The sequence below is a fragment of the Gracilinanus agilis genome, chromosome 4 (genome assembly GCF_016433145.1).
Source record: "Gracilinanus agilis isolate LMUSP501 chromosome 4, AgileGrace, whole genome shotgun sequence".
NCBI lineage: Eukaryota > Metazoa > Chordata > Mammalia > Didelphimorphia > Didelphidae > Gracilinanus > Gracilinanus agilis.
This window is the reverse complement of record NC_058133.1, coordinates 261,850,446-261,856,809: the sequence shown is the minus strand read 5'-3', so window position 1 is coordinate 261,856,809 and position 6,364 is coordinate 261,850,446.

Here is a 6,364-nt window from a genome sequence, read left to right as displayed (position 1 = left end):
GATCAAGTCACTAAGGTTGCTTCAGTTTTTTCATCTATAAAATGGAGATAATAATAGCACCTACCTCCAAGGGTTGTTGTGAGGATGAAATGAGACCAACATATACATAAACGAACTTTCTCTTTAACTTAAACTCTTAAAGAGTAACCTGGAGCACTAAGAGGTTAAGAGACTTGCCTAGATTCACAGTCAGCACATATTATGTAAGAGGCAAGACTTGAACCAAGGCCCTTCAGACTCCAAGCCCAGAACTATACCACATCATGCTGCTGTCTTTGATTATTATTAGGTTACAGTTTATTGAGATCATATAATATTATCACAGCTTACACAACATTGTATATTAGATAATATGTAGTATATATTATTTAATACATGATCTATATTTTTAGCTCCTATGTAGTCCTTTTTTGTTTCCATACCCTATCTCTGATAAATAAATCATACACTATACAATTAAAAAACATAAAATTTCCCCAAGCCCTTACTTTCTGTCTTAGTAACAACTCTGAGAAAGAAAGGAAAGGGCTTGATAAAAGCAGGGTTAAGTGACTTACTAAGGATTACACAGCTAGGAAGTATCTAAAGCCAAATTTGAACCCAGGTCTTCCTGATTCCGGACCTGGCTCTCTATCCACTGTGCCATCTAGCTACCCTTATATGACACAATTTTTGATACGAGGTATTTAATATACTTAAATGGAGTGTTTTACAGTTTATAAAATGCTTTCACATATATTCTTTTTTGAGTTTTATAACAATTCTATGAGACAAGTAGAGTAGGTATTAAAAATCATGTGAGGGGACAGCTAGGTGGCTCAGTGGATTAAGAGCCAGACCTGGAGATGGGAGGTCCTAGGTTCAAATTTGACTTCAGATACTTCCTAGCTGTGTGACCCTGGGCAAGTCACTTAATTCCCATTGCCTAGCCCTTACCACTCTTCTGCCTTAAAACCAATACATAGAATTGATTCTAAGGCAGAAGGTAACGGTTGTTTAAAAAAAAAAAAGATGAAATAATGTATATTATCTTCCTAATTTTTTGTTTTGTTTTGACACAACCTGGGTTTTCACGGGCATTGGGAATTCCTGATGAGGAAACTCCCTCTTCTAAACTTGCTTTGCAACTTCAGTCATATAGTTGTCTGGGGCCCTGAGAGGTTAGACTACTGGCCTATTTTATAGGTGTGCAAAATGGGGCTAGGAGGGCTTAAGAATGGTCCAGACACTTAAAATTGGTATCACAACCTAGGCTGGAACCCAGGTCTGCTAATACCAAGTTCTCTCCCCATTTAAATTTGTGTTAATGGTAACAATGATTCAAAGCATGTCAATACTTTAATTATGAAGGCTCCTAAAAAATTCTTAACAGTTGATAGGGGTGTGGGGCATGTAGTAATGATGAGCAGATTAATCTTTTAAAGAACGACATGAGATAATGAAGAGTGAAATGAGTAGAGCCAAGAGAACATTATATACAACTTCAGATTTAGTATTTACAGAATAACTTGTGAATAACCTCCAGGGAGTAAACTGAGAAGTGGAAATATGAAAGACATGATCTATATCTTTTGCTAGATGATGTTTTCTATGGTGGTAGATGTAGTCAAGTCTTAAGAACCCTTTTTTTTTTTCTTATTTAGGCAACCCTTGGCTACAACATCTGTCCCAAGCCTCTATGTAACCTGACAGTTGTTTCTCTTTGGATATATCCTCTAAGTTATAGAGTCCCAAATTCTTTAGTTTGAGGGAAACTCCCATTGTTGGTGTTCTTAGAGTCTTGGAGCTGAGAGGCTCTGTGTGGTTTCTGTGTATGAGTCTGTGCACTGACCATTAAGAACATTGTCTCCCTTGTTCTGATTAAAGGTGTTCTTTTGTAACTGCTTTGGGGGTTCTGTTGTTTTTTTTTTTCTGGTTGACAGAAGGATGGTGGGAAGAGAATAGAGAATGACTTTGTCAGATCTCCTCTTTGGAAAGATCATTTTGATAGCTGAGTGGAGGATGAACTGGGATGGAAGAGAGACTTGAGAGAGGAAGGCCAGCCAGCAGACAACTATTGTAATAAATAGTCCAAGTGTGAGTACCTGAAACTGAGTGGTGGCTGTCAGAGGAGGGAAGAGGGTATATGTGAGAGATGTGAAGGAAGAAACAACAGGGCTTGGAGAGAGATACGGGTTTGGGGGTGATAGAGAGTGAGGAGCAGAGACTGACACTGAGATACTAAACCTGGACGACACCAGGATGGTGGTGCCCTGGATGGCAGTAGGGAACCTAAGAAGGGAGGATATGGGGATGACAGGAAGATGAGTTAGGTTTTGGATATACCAAGTCTATAGAATATCAAGGGACCTGTTTAAAGTCCCCCATAAACTGTCTCCTTCCTGTCTTTATAGTTTTCACATGCTTTCAGCCCCTTATGAACTCTATCCTATTAAATATGGGTCTTCACATAGAACACTCTATCTCTGAACATTAGGTTTTTGCACTTGCTTTCCCATATTCCTGGAACGCTCTCCTTTCTCACATTTGATTTTGACAACCTGAATAAAACAAAACTACCAAAGTAGTAATAATAAAGACTCTTAGAGTAGGGTCAGGGAGATTATAATATGGGATTTGACTCAGTGCCAGAGTACTGGGGTATCCAATCAAATACAGAGAAGAAAGTAGTTAAATAGTCTTTTTATCTTTTATTAAACCCTTCTTCAGTCTTAGAATCTCTTTTAATTCTAATCTTTTAATTAGAATATTACAAGGCAGAAGAGTGGTAAGGGATAGGCAATTGGGGTTGATAGCCTTATTTTAAGAAACCTTTAATCACCCATGGATCATCTTAGATAGGACAAGCAGATGCCAAATATTAATTACCCTTTTTGTCTTCTTAGTTTCACTTATTATATATCTAAGCCATTCCTAGATATTCTAGCCACTGGCTATATATTCTTTCCCAAGCCTCTAAGTTAGCCAATTAGTTGTCCTTCCTTTCCTATACTCCCTAAAGCTATGATGGTGAACCTATGGCATATGTGCCAAACATAGCACCCCTCTCTGTGGGCATGCATGCCATTGCCTGCCAGAGTTAGTTACTAGAAAGGCAGAGGGGACTTGGGTGGAGCTATTCCTTTCCCCCTCCACCAGTCCTCCCTGCTCCTCTGTCCAGCAGCCCAATGGAAGCACTTACTCCTTTCCCTGAACAGAGCACTCAGGCCACTTTCCTCCTTCTCTTCCTCCCCTGTCTGGGGTAAGGTGGTGGTGATGGGTGGGAAGGTGGCATTCAGTCTTGGGGGGGGGGTGGGAGGGGGACATGGCATGCAGTCTCTAAAAAGTTTGCCATCACTGCCCTAAAGCATATAGAAGACCCCAAGTTCTTACTGGAGTATTCTTTCACATCAGTGTATTTATGGTTTTATTTTGGGGTTCTGGTATGCATGAGTATGCTCTTACAACAATGATCATCAATATGGAAGTGTGTTTTGCATGACAATAAAAATATTTAAAAAATGAATAAATTAAAAAAAAAAGACAAAGACTCCAAGTTCTTTAGTTTGATGAAAATTCCCATTTTTGGTGTCTTTTCCAGAGACAGTGTTCCCAAGAGCTTGGCTCTGTCTGGTGTGTATTGGCTCTCTGTGGTGGCCATAAGAACACTGTTTCCCTTGTGCTTACTAAAAACGTGTTCTTTTATAATTGCTTTGATGGTTCTGTGTTATTTTAGGTTGACCGGGTTAAGAGACTTGCCTTGGGTCACACAGCTAGGAAGTGTCTAAGGTCATATTTGAACTTGGGACCTCCCACCTCCAAGCCTGGTGCTCTATCCACTGAGAAACCTAGCTGTTCCAGTTAAATAGTCTTTTGAAAAAGTATGGTGTGGGGGCAGCCAGAGCACATAAATCCACAGAAACTTGAGAAAGGCTGCAATGTTCAGAGGCTAGAGTGGCTAGGGAATGGGGTTTTTGTTCTTATGTTTGATTGTCCTCTTTTAAGTTTTGATAGACCTCAGGCAAAGGATGACTGTGGGAAAGAAGCAAGACCAATTCATCATAGCCATAGCTGCCTCTGACAAGTCCTCAATTCTCTGCTTATTTCAACACTCAACTCAAATCTTCCTAGTCACTCCTCCTGTCTTCCCTCTAAGATTACCTTCCATTGCCACTGCATGTATGCTGCATGTCTAATTATACGGTTTTCTGCATATTGCCTCCTCTGTTAGAATGTGAGGTGTTTGAGAGCAGGAATCTGATTTTTGTCTTTCTTTATTACCTCTAATGCTTTTCACAGAGCCAGTCACAGAATAAATGCTTGCTGACTAACTAAAGAGTTAAAAAAAAATCAATCACATAGACAATGTATGCCTAACTCTATACCTACCTTCCCATCTATGCCTATTGATTCCTAGGGAGAGCTATGTTTTTCATACTCATCCATGTAGTATAGCCAATCAGCACTCAGGGTAAGGGTTATTCATATCCCTCTCAAGGATATAGGATCAGTGTCTCGATTGATTGTGCTAAGAGCAATGTTCACCTTTTGTGTGGGGGAGCTGCCATCTTTAAAACAGAACAAAGGCCTCATGTTTAACTTGGTTAAGTAACCAGGTTCTTCATGGTCACACCCTCTCCACAAACTTTCAAGCTAAATAAATGTTAGTTTTGAGAAACAGTGTGGCCAAGTGGTTAGATAGCATGTTGGCCTTGCAGTCAAAGTGGGTTTGAATTCTGCTTCAGATAATAGTTGTGTGACTCTGGGCAAGTCACCTAACCCTGGTGAACCTCACTTTCCTCACTTGCAAGATGGAGACCAGATGTCTTTATCTGATAGGGGTTGTTATGAAGATCAATCAAAATCAAGTATATGCCTAAAGTACATTATGTTAGAAGTTACCTATTGTTTATTATCACTAACTATGGTAGTAAGATAAAAATACACTGAAAAATAAGATATATAACATGCTAAATAAAAATAACTATAATAATAATTAATAAACATCATCTTAACTGCAATTAAGCAGGAAACCAATTAGCCCTGAGCCTCCTTTTACAAAGATATAGGTTGGCAGATCCAGGACATTTGTAAAGAATGAATCCTGTAATTGTTGTATCTGGGTCCTATACCTTATCTGAGAGGAAATAGGAGGCAAATCCAAACCAATATTTTGGCTTTTATATTTAGCATGTGTTTGGAAGCTGGGGCAGGCAGAGAGAGCCTTGTTTAAAGCTTCTGAGACACTATGCAAAAGACTTTGTTATATAATGTGTCCTCTAGTCCCTATTGGTACTCAAATCCTAAAGCCTCAACCCTTCTGAGTTCAGCTCAATTCTTAGGTTCTGCATGAATTTTCTTTTTTATGACTAGGCCAATCTATAGGGATCTCCCTCTCTCTGAAATTCTGCCTGGGTTCATGGTCTATTTATGTTTGGATGAGTATTGGCAGTTTAACTTTAAAATCTGGCCATCTGCACAGAATTTACACATTTCCTCTTTTAATTCCAGTGCCTTTCCTCTGTTAATTATTTCCTCTTGTATTACTTGCTTTATATATATTTGTTTGCATGTTGTCTCCTCCATTAGGCTGTAAATGAGGACAGTGACTGTCTTTTGCCTCTTTATGTATCCCTAACTCTTAGTACAGTACCTGACACACAGCAAGCACTTAATAAATTTTTACTGATTAACTGATGCATTCTGCTTTCTGTAGCTACACCTACTTTTATTTTTAAAATGTTTTATTTATGCTTTTTTCTTTTTACTTATCCTTACTTCCAATGATTCCTTCTCTTTATCTTCAGCCGCTATTTGGTTCTCTTTTGTGGCCTTGTGACAAATAGGTATTTTGTCAGAAAATGCCATTTGCTTTCTATATTCCACCACCTGTTTCACCAACATCCATAATGTCATAATTGGACAATTCATTGATCAGAGTTCTAAAGTCTTTCTTTTTAAAAAATCCTTAATTTCTGCCTTTGAATCAATATTAAGAATTGCTTCTAAGGCAGAAGAGCAGTAGGTGCTAGACAACTGGAGTTAAGTGACTTGCCCAGGGTCACACAACTAAGAAGTGTCTGAGGCCAGATTTGAACCTTTGATTTGACCTTTTTTCTGTCTCCAGGCCGAGCTCTCTATCCACTGAGCCACCTAGCTTCCCCGGAAAGTCTTTCAGTGTTGTTTTCTTTGACATTATTATAGTTATATTACCACTTTTCTTAGTACCAGAATTCTCTTACTCGGACATTTTTCTCTCTCCATCCAGCCATCATATCACTCAGTGTTCTGAGGACTTAAGAGGCTTTTATCATATAATGAAGTAAATACTTGGCTCCTGTTTAAGTGTAGGTGTTTTTGAGTGCCCCATGGTAAGTTAAGCAAT